The following is a 27596-nucleotide window of genomic DNA, read 5'->3' as shown; positions in this document are numbered from 1 at the left end:
GTTCTGGGAGGGCACCTGCTCTACGGTCCTCTGCACTGCAGATGTCCTGGCAGACTGAGCCCTTCCTTTCTCCTGGGGTGAAGGGCAGGCATCACACGTCTGGGATCTGGGTGGTTCATCGTGCACCCCTCCAAGACCACACACTGGTCTGTTCAGGTGAAATAGTTTGACATAACTTAAGAGCTGTGACTGGCCTTCACTGTGTCCCCATTGTGCTAGAGAGGCCGGTTCATGACAAGTCCTGTCCCCACCTGGGCCAGTGTCTTCTCTCCCACCTGGGATCCCCAGAGGGCCAGGTGGGCGAGACCACATGGGAGATCAGGGCTGCATCAGGGCAGATCCAGCTCCACATCACGGAGAAAATGTTGTTAGAAAATAGTCCAGGCCAACTCCAGGATGCCTGTGTTTCTGGGGTGGGGGGTGGTGGGGCGTGTGGCAAGCTTCCCCTGGGTGTGAGGGAGTGAACGTGGGCTGGAGGAAGGAGGCCACCACAGGCCGTGGGGGGCTGTTATGAAAACGTGCCATGGTGGATGTGTCAGGGGCTTCTGGGCTGCTAGGAGGCTGGAGCTGGAGGAGGCTGAGGTGTTCTGTGCAATAGGTCGGGGGTCTTTTTGGGGTTGCAGGGGTGCGTAATAAAAAAAGAACCTGAGAAGCCTGGTAGATGTTGGCTGTTGAAATGGCTGGGGTTCTTTTTGAGAGCGGCCACATCCAAGATTTAAGTTTAAGCTTGTTCTGTGGCTCCATCTGCCCTTCCTCTTTGCCCCCATCGCCCATGCAAACTGCTGCCTCCTCAAGGCCTGGGGATGGGTCCGTGCCCTGGGGTGGGACAGGGCCATGTGAGCACAAAGAGCCAGCCAGGGCACATCGAGCAGGAAACAGGAACTCGGAGGAGGCAGGGATCAGGATGGGAGTGAACACGGGGATGTAATGCTCTGGGGAGGCATGGGGTTGGGATGCAGGACGGGGTCTAAGGCAGTGGTGTCTAGATCATAAAGGGCAGAGAAGACCCCAGGTGACACATGGGTTACAGCCACTCCTGAAAAGTGAAATGAGCCCTTGAGCCCCGGTGGGTGGACAGTGGCTTCGCTCTGCTGCGCGCTGACCCACTTTCCTGGCATCTTGCCAGCCACATGCCCGCGTCTACTTCTCTGGCTTTGAGGGTAAGGATAGGAGTCTGCAGCCCAGGGCTCTGTCAGGCGGGGCAGAGCTTTAAAAGGACACCAGCTGTCCCTCTGGGCAAGAGAAGGAACAGGGGCATTTGAATATTTCTTCAATTCTGCGTATTTTGTCTTACAGGAGTAAGGTGGGGAATAAATGGCAGGAATTAAAAACCCAAAGAATCTTAAAGCTTTACACCAGTGGGGCTGAGAATCTGCCCGTGTGTCCTTGACCCAAGACCCTTGCAGAGGTGGAAATGGTTCTGGAGAAGATCTTCCCTAGGACTTGCCCTGGCCCTGCTTAGCCATGCTGTAGCAGAGGAGGCTGGGAGGGAGGCAGGCCCCAGAGGCTCTTACCTGCTGCCGCCTTGGTGCTTTCTGGCTGGTGAAGGTCATGCTGGACCAGGGCATCCGGAGTCAAAGCAGCTGGAGCATAAAGCCCGGATGCACTCTATCAGTTTTGGCTGGAGAAGGAGCCAGGCTTGCTGGCGAGCCCAGACTGCTGCAGTGTCTGTCACCAAGCTCCGTCTGGGCCTCTGGGGAGGCAGGCATTAGCACAAAGCATGCTGAGTGGGGCATGGAGCAGACTGTATTTTGCAAAGGTGGCTGGACCAACAGGCCCCCCACCTTATGCTCTTCTTACACTGACATTGGCCTCCAGCATGCAGTGAAGCCTATGTTTCCTGGGTGGGCACTGGGGACTGTCTCCACCAATGAAGTGTGGTGAAGTGGCTTCTGAGGCTAGTCATAAAGGGTAATCCAGCTTCTGCCTGGTTCTCTCTTTTGGGACATGCACCTGTGGAGTCCTGAGCCCCCAGGTGACAGGTTTTAGTTACATCGAAGATACCACGTGTCTTCATGTGGGAGAGCATGTGGCGAGACCATATACAGATAGAGAAGCTCAAGGAGCCCGAGCTGCCACCACAGCCCAGCGGAGCATCAGACCTGAGAGAGAGTGAGCCTTCAGCCCCATCATTCATGTCGCCCCCACCGGACGTCAAATGCAGCAGGTGAGCTCCCTGCCGAGCCCTGCCAACACCGTAGCTTCATGTGCATAAGAAACGTGGCTGTTTTCAGTGACAAAGCTTTAGGCTCTTTGTTATGCAGCCATAACTGACTGATACAGGGATGGGAGGAGGATGTTACTACATATTAAGCAGCCGTTTTGCCAAATGCTTCACAGGCATGAACTCATTCAATTCCTACAACAGAGAGGTAAGCACTCCTGCTGGCCTGCCTTTAAACATGCAGACACTGGGAGTCATAAGAACTAAGTAGCTCGACAAAGGACACATGCCTGTGGGCGACAGGATCAGGATTGGAATCCCGAGCTGACCTAGAGCCAAAGCTCTTTCCCATGGTGGTGCCTCCCTGTTCTGGAACTCTCTCCCTAGCTCTGCTGTGAGTGGACTGAGCAGCCCAGGACAAGCCTGCCTCCTCATTCCCACCTTGTACCTGTGATTTTGTCCGACCTCTTCCTTGGGACCTGTGAGGCTGGCCCCTGTGGACAAACTGAGGCCTCTTGAGGCCAGTGGAGCTGGACACAGACACGCCTGAGGGGTGGCTTCCCAGCAATAGTGGTGATGGGAGGAAAGTGTGCTCTGGAGTATGGAGCTTTTTGTAAGGGAACCAAGAAAGAATCTCTCTCGGGGCACCTGGCTCAGCAGTTAAGTGCCTGACTCTTGGTTTCGGCTCAGATCGTGATCCCAGGGTGGTGAGACCGAGCCCAGTGTCAGGCTCTGTGCTGGGCATGGAACCCATTTAAGATTCTCTCTCTCTCCCTCTCCTCTGTCTCTAAAAAAGAAAGGGAGAGAGAGAGAAGGAAAGAAAGAAAGAGAGGGAGGAAGAGAGAGAGGAAGAAAGAAAGAGGAAGGAAGAAAGAATCTCTTTAAAAAAATAAAATCAAAAATCTCTTTTTATGTTTAGCATTTACCCTGGGCTCTAAGGGTTTTTATAAGTAATAACTCATTAATTGGTCACAGCAGCCCTGTGGGGTGGATGCCTGGTTGTACAGATCAGAAAATTGAGACCCAGAGAGGTTATTGAATTTGCCCAAAGTTACGTGGCTAGTGAGGGCTGGAACTGGCATTTGAATACGTCAGTTTGGCACAGGAATCTCATGTGGAGAGACGTTAAAACAGCTCTATTGTCACACTGGTCCAGAAAGATTCTCCGCTGTGTTTTCTTTCCTCTTCAATCCATTGTTCCTTGATCACAGTCTCTTGGAGAGAGAAAACGGGGAGGTCCGGCTGGTGCTGAGAAGGGGAGATGGGGTGCTCTGGGCCTCTCTCTGTCCCCAGGATGCAGTCAGTGGCTAGCCTGCTCCTGCACAACGAGGAGACGGAGGTCTGCAATGTCCCCGGGGGGATATTCCCATCTGAGCAGGCTCAGAGCCTCTGCAGTGCCTGTTGCCATGGCAAACAGCCATTACCGAGAGCCAAGCGGATCATTCCAGAGCCCCCCTTCCCCTCCTACCTTGTGACCCAGCACAGTGAATGGGCTATGCTTGGAAGATGTGAGGTCTCTAACCTGAGTGTGAGCTGGGTGTTTGGCCTCACCTCAGAGAGGCACATGCCCACGCTCCTGCTCTGGACTCCGAGGTTGCTTTCCTCTCACCCCCGAGTTCTGGAGGAAGACGGTGCAATGTTCAGATGCTCACAACCTCTCAGCCTTAGAAAAGCACAGCAACGCTTCCGGCTGATGAGACTGAGGCCTTGCATTGGAGCTGTTGCTGAGTGATGCCCACCGTCCTGAGCCGATTTCCCTTCGGGGCCTTGCAGGTCCCCACCTCAAACCCTCAGGAGCCATTCACTGGTCAGTGACTGAGGCTGGGTTATTGTTTTATTGGATTAATCAGAATGTCTCTTTTTTTTTGCTGCTGGCTGGTTAGGATGAAGTATATAGTATATCAAGGATTTTGCAAGGGGCCTGGACCCAGGGAGGAGGCAAAATGCATGCTTCCTCCTGGCCTTGCCTGTTTGGCCCCCCTGCTCCCCAGTATACCCTCCTCTGTCCTTTCTTTCCCTGAAAAGTATTCCAGAAACTTGAAAGAAAGCCTAGAGGGCCTCCTGGAGGTGATATTCCTATACCCAAAGCAGGATATCTATTTTCCAATAAAACAATGGCCCCTATTTCTAGAGGATCTGCTCTGTGCCATGCTCTGTATGCCGTCTTACTTGATTCTTATCATAGCCCTTCAAGGTTTCATTATCCCCATTTTTCAGATGAGGAGGTCAGATGAGATACAGAGAAGTTAAGTAACTCACCCAAGACCATAGAGGCTCTTTGAACCTGGGAAGTGTGATAACAGAACTTGGACATTGAACCCCCACGAAATACTTTGTTGTGTCCTATTTGTGTTTGTATTTGCATCAGGCCTCTTCCCAACAGCCCTTCCTACCCCTCTTCCCCCTCCGGCTCCTCGGAGCAGCTGTGCCTGCCTCCCTGGGTAGGTAGGGACTGGGTACTTCTTGCCTCTGTCCCCTTTTGGATTCTTTACACCTTCAGTTAGCCCATGGCCATTTGTCTGGCCCCTGGACCACACCTTCCAGTTCACTGGATGAACGTGGAAAGAGAAGAGAAAGGAAGGAGACAAGCTCAAGTGTGAGACTGACTTGGGCCACTGGTTGGCAGGCCCATGGGAAAAGGCTCCAGGGATGGGGCAGGTGTGGTCCTGGCAAAGCCAACTGAATGGTCATTGTCCAGGGTCCCATAGCAAGCTTTGGGCAGCCTGGAAAGCAGGCTCCTACTTCGAGAGAAAAGGATAGAAAAATTCAAGCAGTGTTAGGTCCCCAGCTAAGCAGAGCTGGACTCCCAGTCTGTGGGGCAACACAGTGCTGGGCAGGGAAACTGAGGCCTCCATGTTGGACCAACCCAGGGGTCTATATACAGGTGCTGACTCCCAGCATGACTGGGCCATGAAGCCTTAGGCCTATGGGCAGTAGTAGGTCTTCATCCCAGCCCCAGAGGCTGGTATTACTAAGACTATTGAGACATTTGCTGCCTGTTAGGGTGATCACAGACCTGGGTAGTGCTGGGTCTGCAGGTGGGCACGGGCATTCCAGCTCAGGGGGTCAACAGAGAAAATCAGGTGAGAAGAGGTAAAGGTGGCACCTCTCTGCACCCCATCTCTCCTACCATAGGATCCTGAGTGCACAGGGTTCAGAGTCCTCAGATACCCAGGGTTTGCTCTCCAAGGACCCTTAGGATTGGTGTCACGTAGGGCTTAGAAGCAAAGGACCTGAGAATCTGATTGTAGAACTTATACGAAAGTGTTGATGACTACTTATTTTTAAAAACTATTTATTTATTTACCTACTTATTTTAAAAAACTGTCTGAGGATCTCAAAGAGGCCCCTTGTCGGTATGATGTGGGAGTGGTGGTGTTGACTGAGCTGGGGGATGCCATATATACCAGTAGCCTAATGAAAGTCTACCTTTCTCCCTCCACAGCCCTATTCTCTGCTCTACAGATGTCCTAGGTCCTTGAATTTCCCTTTCTCACTCCTACTTTGACCCTCTTTGTTCTCATTGTTCCCATTCTTCACTTAATCACAGTGAGAACCAGTCCCCCATTTTGTCTCTGGCACCTTACCTGGGATGTGACTTCTGGTATTTGCTCCCTACCCCAAACCTGTGTTGGAAGGACCAGTAAGAGATGTCTCATCTTTGGTCCATGGTGCAAATCAGCTGCACCCAACATGTCCAGCCTCCCCTCCTGGACCTCTGTGGGGTAGGAGGGACAGAAGAGGAAGTGATGAAGACTGTGTGGTCCTTTGGGATCCAGGAAGACTCCCCTTCCTCCCAGCTGATCGCTCCTTCTTTGGAAGAGGCAAAGGCCCCACCTGGTAGTACAAAGTGTTTATTATTCCCAAACCCCAGTGCTGGGGTCAGCTGTGCTGGGGGGCGGCCGTGTTGGGGGGTGACCGTGCTGGCCTCTGCCTGCAGCTGTGGCTGCCTATCTCTGTTCCACCAGCTTCATTCCGCCTAATGACTGCTGGCCACCTGCATGGGAAGATAGATGACTGCTGTCACTCAGGCAGGTGTGCGATGCAGAGGCACAGACTGTGGGCCACAAGGGCAAAGGTGGCAGTTGCAGTGAGGTTGGGAGCTGGCTTGGGGCTTCGGCGAGGACAGAGGCTCTAGCATGCCCGTCTGGTGGAATGCAGTTGTCACTCTGGCCCTCTAGCTTTTTCCTCTTCACTTCCTTTCTGGAAGCCAGCCAGCTCCCCCTGTCCGGACCAGGGGGCCAATGAGGCAGTGGCACCATGGGCTGTCCGCAGCTCCTCTGCTAACCCACTTCCTTTTTCCCAGGGGTGAGAGAGGAGGCCCCCCCAGTCTCATGTGACCCAAGTGCTGGCTCTGGCCTTCCATCTTTAGCCTGATGCCAGCATTACAGTGTCTTCCCTGGCTGCTACCAGGAGGGGAGGAGGAGGAATAAGAGAAGAAAGAGGGGAAGGAGGAGGAGCAAGAGGAACAAGAAGGGGATGGAGGAGGAGGAAGAGGAGGAGGAAGGGGAGGAGGAAGGGGAGGAGGAGGAGGAGGAAGGAGGAAGAGAAGGGGTCATTGACTCCCAGGAAGCACTGTGGTGGGAGAAATCCCCCCACTCCTTGAGTGACCAGCAGGTTAAATTTGCCTGGGACCAAGGGGGTGCCAGGAGGTGGGACTTTGAGGTTTAAAACTGAGAAAGTTCCTGGTAAGCTAGGATGAGTTGGTCACCCTGAATGGAAAGTGAGGTTGGATGGGGCTGGAGACAGTACCTTGTTACCCCAGAAAAAATATCTGCTTTCTCTGTTCCCTGGACTCTCTCCAGGAATGCAGCTTTTGGGTCACCTGGCTATGTGAACCCAGGTATGGCTCCTGTAGTGGAGGCCGGGGTGGGGCGGGGGGGGGGTGGTTGGTGGTGAGGTCTTGTCTTTAGTTGCCTCCACATTGGGTAACCCTCTGGTGAATTCCATATTCCAAGAACTGATGCTCTTGGAATCTTGGCAATGCCCTGAGAATGAGATTGCCCCATTTCACTGGCACCTTCCCACCCGGGGTGGGGGCCCAGAGCCTGTCCCTGAGACCTAAAGTTCTGATGCACTGTCAAGTCCAAGATTAAGGGTGGGAGGCGAAAGAGTCAAGGACTTCTGAGAACATGAGACAAAGCCAGGGTCAGGACTGTGTTTGAGACTTATGTTGGTGACCGTCTGGTTTATAAAAGTCATTGTCACCTCCCCAAAACATCAGAGTGTCTATGGAGTAGATGCTAGCACAGAGGACAGGGAAGAGTGGGCTGAGCAGTGCCTTTGACACTGGCTTTGCAGAGGATGCAGCCAGGCAGCCAAGCTGGGCTCTGCGCAGTGTGGTCAGCTGGGGTGGCCTGCTGTGGCCTTTGTTTCTGCGAATCAGCTCCCTGCTCACCTGAAGCTGAGATGAGGATTTCCACCTCTGATGCTTGCCCACTGTGGGTGCTGTTCTGGATGACTCCGTCTAGCCACCCTCCCCCAAATTAGCACTCCTGGTCATTCTGTCACAGGGAACATGGAAAAGAAAGCCCAAGACCTCAGGCAGAGATGTTACCAGCTACACAAACAAGTTTCAACTTTACTCACTAAAAAAACAAAAAGCAAAACAAACCAAAAAAGCAGATTTCCGGTTTGCTTCAGTGAAGAGGAAGTTGCAACTTCTCAAATCTTTTAGGCCCTAGTGCTGGCTCTTCTCCCCATGAGGCACCTGCAGCCTCAGTCCCGGCTGAAGATGTTCCTTTATACAGTGGTCATCAGCCACATTCAACCTCTTCATATATAAAAAATTTATATATATATATATGTATAAATTTCTGAGAATATGAAATGGGAATGTATATCCAGACAAAGCTGGTACCCAAATGTTCCTAACGGCCAAAAAGTAGAAACAACCTAAATGTCTATCAGTCAATAACTGGGACAAAATCTGGTACGTCCATACAGTAGATTATTCAGCAATAAAAAGGAATGAAGTACTGACAAATGCTACAGTAAGGATGAGCCTCGAGCACTTTATGCTAAGTGGAAGAAGCCACAAAAAAAAGAGCCACATATTCTGTGATTCCATTTATATGAAATGTCCAGAGTAGGGAAACCTATATAGACAGAGAGGAGATCAGTAGTTGCCTGGGAAGGGGTAGAGGAGAATGGGGAGTGATTGCTAGTGGGGTTACAGCTTTTTCTTTAGGGGTAATTAAAATGTTCTAAAATTGACCATGGTGATGGTTGCACAACACTGGGAATATACTATAAGCCACTGAATTTTATGCTTTAAATGGGTGACTTATATGGTATGTGAGTCATATCTCAATAAAGCTGCTTTCAAATGTCTTCCAGCAAGACACATATCAAAGACAAATGTCTTCCTGGCACATATCAAGCACTAAATAAGAGTGAGCTAGTATTATTTGGAGCTAGGAAAATAGGAATGCAAAAGATGAGCAGATTCTCTGCTTTGTGAAGCTTGCACTCTAGAACTCACCTCTGTGTCCCATGTATCCTGGAGCGTAGGGCTGGCACATGGCTCACACTTGCCATTGTTAGGCTGTGTGCATTCTGTAAAGTCTCATCATCTTACTTTATGTGAAGATGTGACTTTTAATGTCTGACTAACACTATCTGTTCCTTCTTGTCCCTTAATAAAGCTAACCACCCTCTCATGGCCCACACAGCTGACTTGCCAGTTTTGCTTCTAGATTTTCTCTACTCTTGACCTGGTTTTGTCCTCTTCTGTAAAGCAAGCTCCAGGAACTCAACGTTTCCTATAGCCTTGCTATTCGAAGTGTAATTCTGGGACCAGCAGCCTCTGCAACACCATGGAACTTGTAAGAAACACACCCAAAGCTCAGGCATTGCCCTAGAACTACTGAATCAAAACCTGTGTTTTGACAGGATTCCCAGGTGATTCATTTGTACATGGAAGGTTGAGAAGAAACTCTGAAGCCCCTTCTGGCTATAAAGCTTTATGATTCTGTGGGAAGGCATCCAGTAACACCAGCCAAAATACATGGAGCCTTTTCCTCTGTGCCAGGGCCTCTCCCAAGATTCCATCTCATTTCCACACAAGCTCAAAGCAGGGGCAATCAAACTGCTATATTGCAGGAGAGGGAGCTGAGGCCTGGCTCAAGAAAGCTGAGCTTCTCTGCTGAGGTCACCTAGCTAATTGGGGACAGAGCTGGATCCCAGATTAGGTGGGCCTGATTTCAACTACCCTTCATGCTGCGTTGCCTCTGGGGTCCGAGTGATGCTTCAGAGAGGCATTAGGCTGACATTAGAATTTTGCATTGCCAGATGATGAGGAGTTTGGCGGGCAGTTTGCCAGTTTGCCATGATGGGAGACAGCCATTCCAGGGGAAGACAAGAGCAAGGGCAGTGGTCCAGGGCCGGGAGAGAGTCTGGCAAGTCCAAAGAGCAGCCTGAAGTTTTGTTTTAATAAAATGAATGATAATTTGGCAAGAGCTGGTTTCTGCTGAGCACAGCATGGGAGGAGGGGGAGACAGTCAAGTTACCTAAATTATCAGCAAATTTCAATAAAGTCTAATGACATTTTAATGTGTTTTCTGAAGATGCTATTTACTGAGGTGAACTGCATCATAGTGAGCAAATGTATCATGCTCACTGTGCTGGAGAACGAGCTTGTGGACTGAATTTGCTATTTATAATTTAGCTGCTACTCCTTAAAAAGGGTCAACTTCACTATAACCAGGTAAAGCATCACCAGGGTCACAGGCCCAGGAGTCTCTCCTTGGGTGAGGGACCATCACCCAGGAATGCCAGGCTTGTTGGAATACTCCCTGTTTTTGCTCTATCTGCCCAAGGTTCTGAAGTTCTCCTCAAGGGGTCCCCACATCCCTGGGCGAAGCATCATAGAGTTACAGTGGTGAGGCCAGAAGTCATTTCATAATGGATTGTAGCATGGTGAAAACCCTCAAAATCAAATCTCAGAGGCATCCATTGGAACGAACATTTTAAAGCCCACCTTTAACGATTTTGTTAGTCTTTGCTCCAGTGGTGAATCACTTGGCAAAACCAAAAGAAAGAAAAGATAATCAACACATCCTTTTCTTAACTTGGATTTTCTTTTTTTTTTTCAATTTTTTTATTTATTTATGATAGTCACAGAGAGAGAGAGGCAGAGACATAGGCAGAGGGAGAAGCAGGCTCCGTGCACCAGGAGCCCGATGTGGGATTCGATCCCGGGTCTCCAGGATCGCGCCCTGGGCCAAAGGCAGGCGCCAAACCGCTGCGCCACCCAGGGATCCCCTAACTTGTATTTTCTTCTAAAGAAGTAACTGAATCAGGAAGAATTGAGCTGTAAGGCATAGAAACTGCCAGGAAATGTGGTCTAAACAGTGAAGAGTTGTGACAAGTAGCTCCAAATTAGGGCTGCTCCAAGGGCTTGCAATGGGATGGCTTCTCAACAATACCCTAGCCTCAGGCTCTTCCCAATGTCTGCCTCAGAATATTGGTTTGTTCTCTTGTGGCTTCCCTCATGGTTCCAAGATGGTAGCAGTGGTTCCAAAAATCTAGTGATAAAAAAAAAAAAAAAAGGAAACATCACTTTATGGGTTTGTTTTAAAAAGGATTGAAGCCTTTCTAGAAAGCCTCTCATCAGGCTTCTAACATTTCACCGGCCATAACTGTGTTATATGCTCTTTCTTAAACCAATCACCAGCAAACTACAATTGGCTTTGATCAGTGGAGATTTATCCCCTGGGAGTGCACAGGACACTTTCTCTGATCACTTGTCTGGGCTGGGCAAGGGTGAGATCTTGGAGAAAAAACAAACAAACAAACAAACAAACAAAAACCCAAAGCTCTACCAGGAGGAAAGAATAGCAGGGGTCATAGACTTGGGTTGGCAATCAATAGGATGTGCTAATCACTCATTCATGGCAATGAAACATTTCTTGAAATTCTGACAAGGGATGTGATACTCAACTACTGATACAAATGTGCTGTATAACCACAAAATTCCAGATGCTATCAGAAAATAACCATTTATTTAACTCACTGGTCTGTTGTCAAATCTAGCCTGTGTTTGGCTAGGGTGGCTCCTCTCTACCTGACGCTCACCTTCCTCCTGTGACCAGTGACTAGCTTGAGCACATTCTTCTCATGGAGGTGGCAGGGGTGTGTGAGAGCCCAAGCCCCAGTGTGTAAGCCTGTTTCAAACCTCTACTTGCATCATGCCAGCTAATGTCCCATTGGGCAAAGCGAGTCACTTGGCCAAGGGCAACCTCAAGGGGGCTCTGCCCACTTAGTGGGAGGTGCTTCAGAGTCAGATGGCTGAGGGCTGGGATGCATACAAGGGGACAAATTAGAGTCAATGATGCGATCTCTCTTTTTTTTTTTTAAGATTTTTTTACATTTATTTTTATTTATTTATTTATTTATGATAGTCACACAGAGAGAGATGAGAGAGAGGCAGAGGGAGAAGCAGGCTCCATGCACGGGGAGCCTGATGTGGGATTTGATCCCGGGTCTCCAGGATCGCGCCCTGGGCCAAAGGCAGGCGCTAAACCGCGGCGCCACCCAGGGATCCCAATGATGCGATCTCTAATGGGGAAATAAAATATTAAATCAAAAAGAAACAAAGGGTAACTTTAACAATATTTTTGCTTTTAAACTGCACTTTATTTTTAAGATTTTATTTATTTTTTTGACAGAGAGATGTGAGTGGACAAACTGGGGGAGAGGAGGAGGAGAAGCAGGCTCCCCACTGAGCAGGGATCCTGACGTGGGGCTGGATCCCAGAACCCTGGGATCATGACCTAAGCTGAAGGCAGAAGCTTAACCGACTGAGCCACCCAGGTGCCCCTAAACTACACTTTAAAGATTCAAAGTTTTCTTTTCAGAATATAAAGGAATTTAAGGATATTCAGGTGAACATAAACGTTAAAAAAATTATGTGTGTGTAGATAGCAAAGAGTCTCAAAAAGCAGATTTTTCTAGCTCTGAATATCACCAGCATCTGTGGTTGTATTAACGTCATATCTGAGAGTACTAGTTTCCTCAGAGTTAACTACTCTCATTGCCCCATCCTTCTCTTAAAAAGTAGTACCTAGGGACACCTGGGTGGCTCAGTGGTTGAGCGTCTGCCTTCGGCTCAGGTCACGATCCCAGGGAGCCTGCTTCTCCCTCTGCCTGTGTCTCTGCCTCTCTGTCTCTGTGTCTTCCCTGAATAAATAAAATCTTTTTTTTTTTTATAAATAAAATCGTAAAGAAAAAAAAAGCAGTACCTATGGCCTATACTTAGGAAATAAATGAAGACCACATATATGAGAGCAAACAAGCAATGTACTTAGAGCAGACACGCAAGAGCAGGCAGGGGAATGGGAAAGCTGTATAGTGAGGAAGAAGGAAGGCTCAGAGTGCCCCCAGTTGGAGATTGTTCAGGGAGCTGGAGGTGGATAACTGGAAATGAGGTCTTTTGTGTCATTGATCCTGAGTTGGAAGCATTGGCAAAAAAAAAAAATAGGAAAGCTGGCAGGCATCGACTGAGCCACTGGCCTTCCTGGCCGAATTGCTGCAGAGGCTGTGCTCTGGCTTCCTGGGCAGGTTGCTGCAGAGGTCATGGTCTGTCCATCGTCTAGTTGTATATTAGTTTCTTGGGACCAATGATGGGAGGTAGCCCCAGCGCCTCAGCATGGTGAAAAGAGCCCTTCACTCCAGACTCCAGACTTTTTCTGTGCTGCTTTCGGACATCAGCACCAATCAGCACCCCCAGAGATATGCACAGCTTGCACCTCTCCTACCTGGCCACAGGGGCAGCTCCATGGTCCCAGAGTGCAGTATGTTCTCCATACCATGACCGCTTTACGTCTGTCCATTCAGGTTGTGCTGAAGAGCCTGACCCCTGCACCTCTCCAAAGCTTTTTTCCTCTTTTCCCCCCAAGAAAGAATGAATTGTTCTGCTTTTGTGTCACCCGAACAGTTTGTGGGAACATTTATTAGAATGGGGATGGATCACACTGTGTGAAAGGCATTTGTTAACAGTTTGTCTCCTTCCCAATGCTGTGAAGAATACCTTGGAAGAGAGTGTCCAGTTTTATTTGTGTCTAGTAAAGGATTTTCCAGTGAGTAGACTCAAAACAAAGGTTTTTTGGTAGGAAAGGTAGGAGAGAAGGCCATAGAGAGAACTGACAGATAAAATGCAGGATGCTCAGTTAAATTTGAAGTTCAGATAAACAATTTTAAAAATATATGTTCCAAATATTGCATTATGGGGCACTTGGGTGGCTCAGTTGGCCAAGTGTCTGCTTTTGGCTCAGGTCCCAAGGTCCTGGGATCTAGCCCCACAGGAGGCTCCTTGCTCAATGGGGAGTCTGCTTCTGTCTCCCTCTGCCCTTCGCCCTGCTCATGGGCACATGTACTCTCTGACTCTCAAACAAATACAATCTTTAATAAAAAATTGGGGTGCCTGGGTGGCTCAGTGGATGAGTGTCAGCCTTTGGCTCAGGTTGTGATCCCGGGGTCCTGGGATTATGTCTCGCATTGGGTTCCCCACAGGGAGTCTGTTTCTTCCTCTCCCTATGTCTCTGCCTCTCTCTCTGTGTTTCTCATGAATAAATAAATAAAATCTTTAAAAATTAAAAAAATATGGCATTATATGTTGATTGAAAAAAAATGGATGGGGGCATACTTATACTAAAAAAACCTACTCATTGCTTATCAGAAACACAAATTCAACTGGGCATCCTGCTTTCTTATTTGCTAAATATAGCAGCCCTGACCACAGGGCAAACGTCTAGTTAAACTTCAAAATGGTTTGACTTTGAGGCCAAGAGGAAATCTCCCCAGTCCAACTCTTCCCTTCCCTGTGGGACCAGAACTCTGCCCCTGGGGTTGGCCAGGCTGTGCTCCTATTGTGCCCACTGATAAAGCCCCAAATGGCTGGCTCCTTCCCCAGAGATCAGAAGCCAGGCTGCTAGTTTTCTGGAAAATGCTTTGACGATTCCTAGAGGAGAAGAAATGCATGGAAATGGTAGTGGAAAGACAGGAGGAAGGAGCCTTATGATCCTTAAAGGGCAAGAAATCGCTTCACATTTCCTTCATGTGGGAAAACAGAGGAGTTAATCCTGAACAATGATGAGGAAGTATTTCTTTGCATGGGGAAGTCTTCTGTGGTGAAGCATGGTGTTCAGAGAAGCCCTGCATGGTCCCGAGAGAGGAAAAGGCAGAAGCTGGTCCACACTGTACCTTTGACTCTCGTTCCGGGCTCCACTTTATCTGTAAAAATTATGGAGAGGATGTGCACAGTGGGTTGAATGGTGACCCTCAAAACCTGCAAATGTGACCTTATTTGGCAATGGGGTGTTTGCAGATGTAACTAAGTTAAGGATTTTGAGATGAGAAGATCATCCTGAATTATCGGGGTAGACCCCCAATCCAACGACAAATGTCCTGATCAAGAAGACAGAGAGGAGAAGAGAGACCCTGTGGAGGAAAAGGCAATGTGAAGGCAGAGCCAGGTGACACAAGCCCAGGAATGCTGCTGCCACCAGAGGCTGGGCAGAGTCAAGGCGGGGGATTCTCTCCCAGGGGCCTCCAGAGGAGGCGTGGCCCTGCAGACACCATGATTTCTGACTTTTAGCCTCCAGAACTGTGAGAGACTAGGTTTCTGTTGTTTTAAGCCATCAAGCTTATGGTCTTTGTTATGATAGCTGCTGGAAACTAATACAACATAGGACTAGAGTCCTAAAGCCTGGTGCGTGGAGTTAAGGCTGGAGGTAAGCCTGGTGGGCTGGAGTTAAGGAAGTCCTCCAAGAGGGCCACACACTGATGGTAATAGGAAGCCTTTCTTGGTTTCTTGGGAGCAAATGGCCTATGATCCCACAGACTTCCAATTTTATCTAAGACCAAGCCCTTCTTAACCAGATATTTTATATGAGCTATTCAGTTGTTACAAATATTGGTTATAAGGCATTGTTTTAAATTTGAACATCATGTGAAAAATTTCAGATGTACATTTTTTTTAAAGATTTATTTATTTATTTAAGAGAGACAGGGAAGGGGCAGAGGGAGAGAAGAATCCCGACCAGACTCCCCGCTGAACGTGGAGCCCGACAGAGGGCTCCATCTCACAGCCTTGAGATTATGACCTGCATCAGATGCTCAACCAACTGGACCACCCAGGCCCCCGTCACATGTACATTTTTAAAATCAAGTTTAAATATGTGTCTATGGGGAATCCACATAAACATGAGATTCTCATGTTTGTTTTTGACAAAGCAAATCAGTGGTCTCCAAGTCGGGGAGTTCAGCACAATCCACTGGGTTGCAGGAAAAATAGTAGAACTTTAGGTCAAAGAAAAAAGAAAGCAATTATACCTTCCCAGTCTTTTATGTTGAAGCCCTAACCCCCAATGTGATTATATTTGGAGATAAGACCTTTAAAGAGGTAATAAATGTTAAATGAGGTCATGAGCATGGGGTCCTAATCTTATAGAATTGATGGCCATATATGAAGAGAGAGATGGATCTCTTGTAAGCCTACATTGAGAAGGCAACTGTCTATAACCCAGGAGGAGAGCTCACACCAGAATCTGATCACGTTGGCACCCTAATCTTAGACTTCCAGCCTCTAGAACTATGAGAAATAAGTTTCTGTTGTGGAAGCTTCCCCGTCTATGGTATTCATACAGTGGCCTAAGCTCACTAACATGGGGATGTGTTATCAGAAATATCTGGGGACTCCTGAAGTACACAATATGGGGTTCCTATATATTTCTTCTCTAATTCTTACCAAATTCTTTTCCCTCTGGAAAGTGGAAATGGCTCAGAAAGGTTGACAGTGGCAGTGATGGCTCCTGTTTGATCTTGTTTCCTTTGTTCATTACCTGTGGATGGTCCCCTCCCATACAGACTTTGGCCTTGGCCTTGTGACTTCCTCTGGCCAATACAACGATAGGTAATATGTCATAAGGAGAGGCTTGGAAAATGCTTGTGAATTGGAGCTTGCTTCCTCTCTTACGTGGGACCTTCCACCACTTAGTGAACAAGCCTACTGTAGTCTCAGGAGCCTGAGAGACCATGAGGAAGGTGGCCGTGAACATCCCTGCCGAGGCCTGGGGACTGTGCATGGGGCCACCCTGGACTACCCCGGTTCTGACCAGCTGGACCTTATCAGAAGAACTGCCCAGAGAACCTACAGAGTCATGAAAAAGAGAGGTTTGTCATTAGAAGTCACTACGTTTTAGGGTGGTTTGTCACATGACAAAAGCTAAGTGATACATAAGGTAGGTAGATTATAGGGTCTTCACCCAGTTTAGAAGAATTGCAGTCCAAAATATGGATGGTCACCAGATGGGATAATTTCTAAGCCTTTCCAGCTTTGTTATTTGTCTTTGCAGATGTTAGCGCATATTGAGCACATATTAGATGCTCAACAACAGTTGTTGAGTGAAGATGGATCTTAGCAAACATGCATCAAGCATTTCCTAAAGATGCTTACATGGATGATTTTACTTAATGCTTCACCCCAAATATGCAGTAGGTACTATGATTACCACACTCATTTTAAGATGGGGCAACCAAGGCTTAGGGAGGTTAAATAACTTGCCCAAGACCAGACCATTGAAAGCAGCCACATTGGGATACGATCTCTCCCATATGTCTGCCTTCACAGTACCCACCTCGGTCCCGTGAAACACTGCGGATTCTAAACTGCCTATCCTTGTACACTGGGTGAATTCTGATGAAAGCTAGAAACAAGTTTCAGAGTCCCTCTGTTGCTTATGTTGTGTTCACTACACACATCCTGCCCCTGCAGGCATACAGTGGTGGATGGGGTCTGATCACTTAGCTCTGAGAACCCCGTTTCTCATGATGGTGCAGCTGTGGGCCTGGTGGGCCCTGCCTGATTGAGAAGAGGTCACCAATGGAGGTTGTAGGGGGAGATGACACACAGCCCAGGAGCTGGCAGGTTCCAGCACCACTACCTGGGAGGACAGCCAGGGTGCCCCTGCAGCTTGGGCTCACTGAAAACTAATTGATGCCAACTGCCTTCCCTGGGACCCAGGTGGTACCCATTATGCAAAGAGACAAAGCCAGCTTGGTGGAAGGTCTGTGCCAGGCAGGGTCTGCAGCCAACAGCTTCCCCTACTGGCAGTCTGTGTGAGGCCTTCTGTCTGTCCATCCTCTTGCCATCCATCCTCAGATGGACAAAGCACAGATTGAGTTAGTCTGGTTGGAGCTGTGCACAAGCTGCATGGTGGGAGGGTGGAGGCACTTGGGCTCTGTGAATGGCGGTTGTCCCTTTAAAGGGAGTAGGGCAGCTCCTGGGCAAGGGCTGTGATAGTAACTGGAAAGTGTGCTCGGAGCTTTAACATGAGGTTATTCTTTTAGTCCTTACAGGGGATGATTTCCCAGATTCCTGCGCCCCTGCACTGTGTTATTCTCCATCACGATGAACTGTTTACTATGATTATTTTGTTTGCTTATTCATTTGCTTTTTAAATCTATTCTTCCTTGTTGGATATGAAGCCCCATGAAGGTTGAGGCCTTGTCTTTTTCTCCATGGCATCTCCAGCATAATGGCACATAGGTAGCAGATGCACAATAAAAATGTGTTGGGTGGGCTCTTCAAGACAGACATTATTCTTATTAAATAAAACTGAAGACTAAAGCTCAGAAATGCTGAGTAACTTGATTGAGATTACACAACTAGTGAATCTTAGAAACCAAATTCTAACCTGGGCTCGCCTGACTTTGAAGCCTGTGAGGTTTCTCTGAAACATGAGGCAGGTACCATCTGTGGTAGGAGAAAGACTTTAATGCCCAAACACATTTAAATGATATTGAGTCATAATGTGAAATTCATTTCCTTTCCATGTATCTTTCAATCCTGATTATCTCAGATAATTTTTCCAAAAAAAAAAAGAGCAGGCCCCAAGCTTATAGCCAGACTATCATCAGCATGCTGTTTGGCTGTGAGAAGCAGAAAGTTTGAAAAGATTGAACAAATAAGGTATGTTTCTCTTTCATGTAAATGAACCATAAGCAAGTAGCCCAGAGTTGGAAAGGTGGTTCTATGATTGTCAGGAACGCAGATCTCTGGCACTTTTATCACGTATAGTATACTTTATAGTCTAAAGTAGTTGCTGCGGCTCCAGCCATCACATTCACCTTCTAGCCATCAGAAGGATGGGAAGATCCTGCCCCATCCATTAAGGGCCAGATTCCCGGAAGTCATGGGCAACAATTCATTTTTTTATTCCTTGGCTACCAAAGAATTTTATTTCTGGTGCTATGTGAGGAGCCTGGCTTTCACAAGGTCCAGGGGCTCATCACCTTTGGCAGAGCCTCCAAGATTAGAAGCTTTGATAAGGGGATCAAGAAGTGCTCTGTTGTTGGACAGGCTCTTAAAGTAGGACTTGCTCCATGGCTCTGTGCCCAAGACTGGTGAGGACAGGGAGCCAATCTGTATGGGGCTGTGTGAGGGAGGGCTGTGAGGGGCGATTTCCTTTCCTCCCCAAGGTGTATGTGGGTGCGGGGGGCGGGGAGCTGGTCCACTGTGTTGCTCCCCTCATTGTGCTACTGAGCCCAATGAAGGGGAGAGGTTTCAAAAGAATCCCTTATAGGGACTAGGGTGCCTGCGGGAGGGGGAGCCTGGCACTCCCTCCTGATCAGATTGTGCTCAAGCCCTGGACAAGCTGATCTCCAGATGAGCCTCATTGAACAAGGGGGAAGAGGGCTAAAGAGACACCTGTCTACCAGTGTGTGCTCTGAACACCCATGTGTATGAGTTTCTCAGGAGTCCAGTGGACGTGGTGGGAGGTGGCTGCCTCTGGGAAAAAGGACTCCAGAAGTAAAAGGCTGTGGGTATAAATGCCAGTGGGGGCAGCTTAGGTGCATGGTGGAGTGGAACTGAATCACTTAGAGAACTGCCAAGCAGACGACCCCACTGGATCCAGGAGAACTCAAGTCTACACCCACGCACTAGCATCTACAAGCTGCCCCACTAAGGATTAGCCAGGCAAGCAGCACCTACTGATCCAGAGAAGACTGCAATGTGCCAGCGACAGCAGGAGGCCTCTGTCTTCTCCCCTGAATTACCGAGTCCCAGCCCCCAGGCCCAGACAAGCTGGAAAAGGGAAGGGTTTTTTCAAAGGCACATCAAGTTCCCCTTCACTCCTAGGTGTGGGGAGGAGAAGAAAATAGACTGCCTGTCTTCACTCTCGTCCCCAGATCTCAAGCCCAGTTTTGACCGGGGAAGGGGTGGCCTTGGAATCACACAAGAAAATAGCATTCTAAATCAGACTGGGCTGTTTTATTTTTTAATTTAATTTTATTTTTTTGCTCAGACTGGGCTGTTTTAATAAGGAAAGGGATCTGAAAGCTCTGAAATATGCCCAAGATCTCATTAAGGGATGGGGAAGGGGAACTCAGCAGAGGCTAGTTCATTCTTTTATCTGCCTTATGTACTTACCACCTATTTACTATCTGCTAGCCATTGCCAGGTGCATAGGTCCTTGCACTCACCAGGGGTTGTGGGAGACAGGTAATGGAAGATAAAGCCACACTGCTGGGCTATGGGGGACTTTGGAAGGAGATAGAGGGAGGTAGCTGCTTCTTTGGAGGCAATCTTGAGCAAGGGCTTGAATGAGCAACGGAGGAACACCTGTGACTGTTGGGGGTTGAGATCTGAATTTTTCTCCCCATTTTCTACTGGAGAAGGTCTAGCCAGCCTGGTGGGATCTCCCCAAGGGTGTCAAAGCTGGTGACATTGGAGATGGGCCAGAACCGTCCTGAAAGCTTCTCATCTGATTCTGATCATCCGAAGGTCTGAGAACCAGATGAACTCAATGATCACATCAGCTGCTCACCATGTACCTGTGGGGTTGAGGAGGCAGCTGGAACCATAAGAATTGAGAGCTCTCACTGTGTCTCAGGAACCCCGCTAAGCACTTGGCTTGTATGATATTTTATATGTATATATCTATGTAGATATAGATATAATATTTGCAAGAACTTGGAGGTAGGTACTATCATTCTACCCATTTTGCAGAAGGGGAAACTGAGGCTCATTGATGTTAAGACACTTGCTTGAGATCACAAGATGGCACGTGGGGGTGCCACCTTGTGACCCTGGCTTGAAACTGTGGTAATGCCTTCTCTCTGCAGAGATGAGATAAACACTCACTAAAACAGGACACAGCCACACAAGGCGGTAATTCCAAGTGACTGATAGAAAAGGACCATTAAAACTTTGAAGGTGACAAAGAAGCCAGTGAGGTCTGGATTTGGAGGAATAAGGGCTGGACTATCCCCAGTGGGGAGTTAAGTCTGGGAGAAGGCGAACAAGCAGAAAGCAGTGTCTGCAGTGCAGAGCATGGACATTGCCCAGAGAAGGGAGAGACACTACATGGGCCCTGGATGGGAAGTGGAGATAATACTGGCCTTGGTGATTTATGGAGATTTGGACCCTCAACCCAGCTTAGAAGGAGATAAATGGAGCCTAAGGGCCAGAGTTTGCTGAAAACAAATATCAAATAGTGTAAAACTAGAGGTTTCATGTTCAACATATGTATAAATAATAACTCAGAATAAAACTGGAACAGGAAAAGTTGTCTACCTGTGTCTTTGTAACTCTCTCACTGACTGGCACTCAGGAATCTGTGTCCTTCTGCCCTCCTTCCCTGCCATGCCTCTGATTGCATGATGCTTGGATATACTTTTTCTGTTCCCAGAGTCCATGTGATCCCAGTAGTCTCTTGACAAATGCTTCTGCTAGTTTGAGTGGTTTCTGATCCCGGCCATCAACATATCCTTGTCTAGAATAGAAATGATGAATCTGGTGTCCGGTACAGGCCAGTTGAGATGTTGGGGAGGGATCATGCAGGGCGACCTCTATTAGGAAGCTGGAGATCAAGAGATGGAATTTGTGCAATATATTGAAGATAGTGCCTGCTGCTGTGATAGATAAACCCTGAAACCGTAGTGGCTTAACACGATAGAAGTTTATTGCTTTACTTACACCATGGTGTGTGCATGTTCCTGGTCAAGCAGGCTTTGTCCAGGGACCCAGATTCCTCCCTGTTGTGACTCCTCCCTCCCGTACAACACTGGAATCTCCAGTGCTCAGCCAGGACTGCGCCCAGCCTGTGGGAAGCACCCCTGCCCAGACATGATGATGATCCCTTCCACTCACTTGCCATTGGTGAAAATGAGTCATCAGTTACACAATCTCACCAAAGTGCAAGGGGGCTGATGCTGTGGAAGATGGTCTGGCAGTTCCTCAAAAAGTCAAACACAGAATTACCAAATGACCCAGCAATTCCACTCCTGGGTATGTACCCAGAAGAACTGAACACAAATGTTCACACAAATGCTTATACATGAGTGTTCACAGCAGCACTCTTGGCAATAGCCCAAAGGTGGAAAACAGCCCACGTGTCCATCAACAGATGAATGGATCAGCAAATTGTACAGATATACAAACAATAGAATATTATTCAGTCACAAAAAGGAATGAAGTATGGTTATATGCTATACAACATGGGGGAACCTGGAAAACTTAGGTTAGGTGAAGGAAGCCAAGCATACTGGACAATTCCTCTTGTTATAAGAAATATCCAGAATAGGTAAATTTATAAAGAAAGCAAATAAGTGGTTTCAAGAGGTTGAGGAGAGGTTACATCCTTGAGGAGTAATTGCTTAATAGGTATGGAGTTTTCTTTTGAGAGGATGAAATGTTTTGGAACTTGATCTAGGAGGTGGGTGTACAACACTGTGAGTGTGTGAAGCCCTGCTGAATGGTACATTTCAACATGTTAATTTCATGTTAATGTGATTTTCACTTCAATTTAAAAAAATGCAACGGGGCTGGGAAATGTCATCCCAGGGACAGCTCCACACCGAAGGGTGTGGTGTCCTTGCTGACGGGCTAAGCATCTGTGTGCATCTTTCTTCATCCCTCCCCTAGGACCCATCTCCTACCCAAGGGAGAGAAGTCAAAGACCTCCCAGGTCACCATCTCCAGCTTCAAGCTGAGGAAGTCCAGTCCTCTCTTGAGTTTAGGTGCGGCTTCCCTTGCTTTGGTGACATATAGACTAAAAGGACAAGGAGTCTGAATCCCCTACCTTCACAGCCAATATGCGGAGCAGGAAGAACAGACTACGATACAAACAGACGCAGAAAGGGGAAGACTGGCAGAGCAGCCACTGGCGCCTGGCACTGCAGGACTGGGGAGGCTAGGCTGGTGGGAGGGACCGTGGGTGGAGGATTTCCCTTATTAGACCCTATTCTAATTCCTGGGAGGAGCTCTCTGGGCCATTGTTCTTTGTGGCCCTGACTCCATCCTCTGGGAGATTTTGCCTTGATCATTATCTCCTGGGCCACAACTGAAGTGAATGTTGGAGGGTTTGCCCTACTTTGCAACTGTGCAGCTTGCACAAGCTGACTTCCTGCCTGTGCAATCTCAGGGCCCCAGGGGTTGTTTAGTGCTTGAATGGTCAAAATATTTGCTGGTTTGGCCTCGTCAATTCTTTGGCAATAAAACATATAAAAATTGTAGCAGGCTTCTTACCAGACACAGAAAAAGTACATTGCGTTGTACGATGTTCCAGACAGGCAAAATGAATCCACCTTGTGTTTGATTGGAATCTCAGGGACAGGAAGACTCAGAGGGGTTGAGTGGTTTGTCTAAAGTCACACAGCCAGTTTGAGCAGAGGTGGGACTAGAACCCAGGTCTCCAAATGTACAGCCCGGGAAGCCCCCTCTCTTGCTTGGTTCACACAGGGAGTGAATAGACACAGCAGTTTCCGAACGCAGCTTTTTCTTTTGGCGCTTTTAATTAGCATATATGAAATACACTGCCAATCTAATTTAATTATAATTAGGTAACCAGAAGGCTGATTATGTTGTAAATTTAGATTAAAGAGCTGTTGTTTTCAATTAGGTTTGATTGTAAAGTGCTTTGACACTTTTCCTGGTCTCATGGAAAGTTCATTATATAACTTCCCACTCATTCACTTGCCTTTTGTCCACAGGTCTGGGGTGGTATTAACTGGATTAACGTTCCCAGGACATCCCAGCCTGGTGAAGATTTGGACCTGGTAGCTACCCATTGGTGGCAAGGACCACCAGCTGCTACTGGGCTGCTGTATCAGGGTGCTTTCGGCTGCCTGTAATACAGGGTCCAACTGGAAAAGCTCACACCTCCAGGGGACTTACAGTCTCACACGATAAGACATATGGAGGCCCGCAGGTCCAGGGTTGGTTAATTTGCTTTCAAAACATCCTTGAGGACTCAGGCTCATTTCATGTCCCTGCTTTACCAACTTCAGCATGCTGGCTTCTGTTCTCAGGCTTGTCACTAAGTGGCTATGTGATGGTTGCTACAGCCCCAAGCGAAAATTTCCCATGGCCTCAGAAGGGGACATTCCTTCCTTGCATCCCTTGAGACTCCAGCAGCCCTCTCATGGCTCCTTGGCCAGGACTCCAGCACAGATCCATCCCAAGGTTAACCATCATTCCTGAGGAGTCATCCTGACAGGCACGGGCAAATCCAGATTCATTCTGTAGAGCTTTTCCTGGAGTCCATGGTTCCCGATGCCTCCCAGCGAATTAGTAGAGGCTGTGGGACAGGGAGTGGCTGTTGGCTGGGCTACCAATGGTCCTTGCCGGAAGCCTGTGTGGCCACACCCTAGGCAGATCTGACTGAACTCAGCGTGGGTTCTTGACTCTCCATCAGATATCTGCTTTCTCTCCATTCCTGAGGGCTAAGCTTTGGCATTGCTTGTAGGTGGTTTTGGCAGTACGATGAGAGAGGATATTTTAGAAGATGCTGCCAGCCAACTAGAAGATGAAAGAGAAGTGCACATCGTTGTGGGAGTGGCCAAGTTGTCCCAGTTGTCTCTGGGGAACATGGAGAGCTCTGCCTTGGAAAGACAGCATCAGGGAGAATGGGTTTGACCTTCAACACCTCAGGTAATGCTCTCAGCAGTCCTCTGAGGTATTATCTGACCCAGACTCTACTGTTCTGTTGTACCAGGCTGCCTCCAGAAGTGACCATCCTCTTGCTGGTGGGTCACTTGAAGCTCCTACTTCCCTCTGCTGCCATGCATGGCTCACTCGTAGACAATGGAGTGTGGAGGACATATGGATAGGTCCTAGAGTCAGACTCCTTGTGCTCACATTCCAGTTCCTCTCATCCCTAACCTTGGGAGTTTAAGCTCTCTTAGCCTCAGCTTCTTCATCTGTAAAAACTCAATAGGGTTCGTTCTTGTGAGGATTAAATGAGATAATACATAGAAAATGCCTTAGCACAGAGTCTGGCACCTAGTTAATGGGCAATGAATATTTGCTATTTTTATTACTGCTATTAGTAGCCTTAATATTACTATTATTATTATTATTCATGGCATTCTGGGCCATGTGGAAAAGATGGTTAATGCTCTCACCATCATGACCCCCATAATCCTTTTCAGATTTGGTGTTAAGGGGAGTTCTGAGCACAGAGAAAAGGCAGCCCATGTGGATGGAAAAAGCCCTTGATATGGGCCTGGCACATAGTAGGTACACAATAACCATTAGTTGCTGTTTCTGTCTTAAAATTATACAAACAGCTCAATGGTCTTCCTATTCTCTCCTGTCAAGCCTCCAGAGTGATGCTTAAACAGTCGCCTTGGAGACAATGTGCTCCAGGAGAGAGGTTTCCATTTTGAATCTCTAATGACTGCTCAGGCAACTTCCATTTTTTAAAAAATCGTGTTCCTCAAAATGTTGGGGGCATTTGAATACATCAAAGTTGAACAATGGATCGCCATAGCTGTAAAAGGTTGTTCCATTCTCAGAAAGGTAAAAATATAAAATCCTCGATCATAACTGTCTTTTTCGACTGTCCTTAATGGTATTTTGTTGCCTTCTGAAATGAATTTTGTTCTTTTATTTTGCAATTAAACACGAGTACCTGGCTGAAGTCCAGTGAATGGCCAATAGAGATTAGAGTCTCTGCAGCACTCCTAATGGTTTCCATCTGTGTCTAAACGGGATTAACTTTACAGCTTTTTAAAAATCACTGGTATCAGTTCATCCAGTTTTCCATTTTCCCATTTTTACAAAACAATAAGGCAAAAACATGCAATTTTCATAAACATATACTGTTGACCAGATAATGAAAGGGACCGGCCAAAACTGACCTGGATGGCTGGCAGGATGCACCAACCTTGCCAAAGCTGGAAATGTTTGGGTTGAGTATGAAAGGCAGTTTGGGGTATAATGTATGAAAGTGCAGATTATGTGTGAAAAAAATGGAGTCGAGACCCATTTGTATCTGCCCCTTCTTAAATATGACAAGATAGCTATTAACTCCTACCAGATGATCAGCAAGGTCTCTAAAAGGCCCTGGCCTTTGCCCATAGCTAATCCACTGAGGATGCTGGCCCCATGACCATGATGCATCTTGGTCCAACCACCTGGAATGCCAATGAGAATTGCCCAGATTGACTGGCCATGAAGAACCAGGTGTTTTGTGCTCATTGCTGCCAACCACAGACATGCCCACAGCACCTGCCAGTGCTGGCTGATGGCGGAGGGCCAGTCCTGAATGTCAACCACAGGAAGGGTCTCACTTCCAGGCCACAGCTGAACTATGTTGGGTCCAGGTGTTCCCTTCCCCTCAGGCTCCACTGGGGTTGGATGCACTGGATCTTTCAAAGCTGTTTCATCACTCAACGCGCGAACCATGACTTTTAATAAACTTCTGAATTTTCATCTCCAAAGTTCCCTTTAACCTGCTCCCCTGACACAGTCCTTCACCTCACTTCTCCTTCACAAACCTCTTTCACTGCTGCATGGTTAGCACATTCTCATATATTTTTTTCTTCAACTGTTCCCTTCAAGTCTCTGCTTTAAACCAACAGCTGTTTTCGGAGTGCAGCTTCTCTGCGACCTCTTAAGGAGACAGGTTTCTCATACTTTGTATTTCTCTGATGGTGAGGTGGTGCTAGCACTCTCCTTGTTCCTTCTATCCCCCTTTGTGAGCTCCCCTGGTAAGGCACATAGCATTGGAGTTTCCCACCCTGCTCCTGCTTGCGACCATCTCCTGGTTATTAGCATCCCTCACTGTTGTTTCTGGATGACCTTTATCTCCACGTCAACTTCTGCCATCATTCCCATGAGGGAAACTTCAACATGCATGCGGGTGGCTCTTCCAGTCTTCTGAACTTTTACATACCTAGCCCCCCAACCAGGCTGGATTCTAATATTTGCAGCAGGAGTACAAATGGAGGCTCATCTGTATGTCCCAATATTTAAACAATATATATCCAGGTAACCAACTGTTGTTGTTTTTTTTTTTTTTTTTAACACATATCCTTTTCCCTTTCTTGATACGAAAAAAGATACATGTAAAGTTATGGTAAAATATTAAAGATGACTGAATTGAGCTGCGTTTGTATATGTCTGGGCACTCTTTTGAGGAGCTTATAATTTGGATAAGTGATAAAATAAAGTCACACATAATTCATAGATTATATTTATTCCATAAAAGTTAATTTTCTTGCCTTCATTTAAGTAAATTACTAATTATGTTGTTATAATCAAGAGTTTCACATAATTTGTGTTCTATTGAGAGTAATGACTAATTAGACAACTTTCTGAGGACATTGTGGTTCTTAGGGTGTTTTTCATTGATTTCAAAGTGGAGAAACTATGTTTGGCTGAGGTTGAAGCAGCTAGAATTGTCAATTAAATTCTTAAGGCAATACTCGGGTTGGCAGGGGACCATGAGTTTAATATATTACACTTGTATGATCATGATATATCATGAATTTAATATATATAACATTTTTGGTGGGGTTAATTTGTATATGAGCAATTATTGTCACTGATAATAGTACAAAATATTTTGATCTCATTATATAAATCACTAACCACCAATATCACAAGATTCATTGTCTCTTGAAAGAAATATCAAGGTCCATACAGAATTTTAAAGTATTTTCCTTATGAATTCTTCAGGACTGCCAACAGCACCATGTTTTTAATGTGTTAAAATTTTTCTCCAGATTACAGTTAGAACTGTAATGGCCCAAAATAGTCTCAAAAGAAATTTGCTTGGGGGAAGTTTTGTATGAATTTCCTTCATAATCATGACAACTTCTTTGTTTCCATAAAAATTTTAAAAATTAATGCTTTAAAAAATGAAATAGACAAACTTAACTCTGGTTTTCTTTTGTAAGCAACAGAGCAGAACAGATAGCAGTGGGTAGTGCAAATACACTTTCTACAAACACATTTTCTACTGAAGACTATACTTCACTCATAGATAAGGATCTTATGTTTCACTTAACTCTTCATGTGCATCTTAAATATCTTGTCTAAATTACATCAAATTTCTTTAACACAGCGAATAGCTCTAAGACCGTGAATAAGAGCATGAAAACGGACAGTTGGCACAACTGGGAAATGTTACTTTGTTAT

This window comes from Nyctereutes procyonoides, unplaced genomic scaffold (assembly GCF_905146905.1).
Source record: "Nyctereutes procyonoides isolate TBG_1078 unplaced genomic scaffold, NYPRO_anot_genome, whole genome shotgun sequence".
Lineage (NCBI taxonomy): Eukaryota > Metazoa > Chordata > Mammalia > Carnivora > Canidae > Nyctereutes > Nyctereutes procyonoides.
This window is presented reverse-complemented; position numbering follows the sequence as displayed.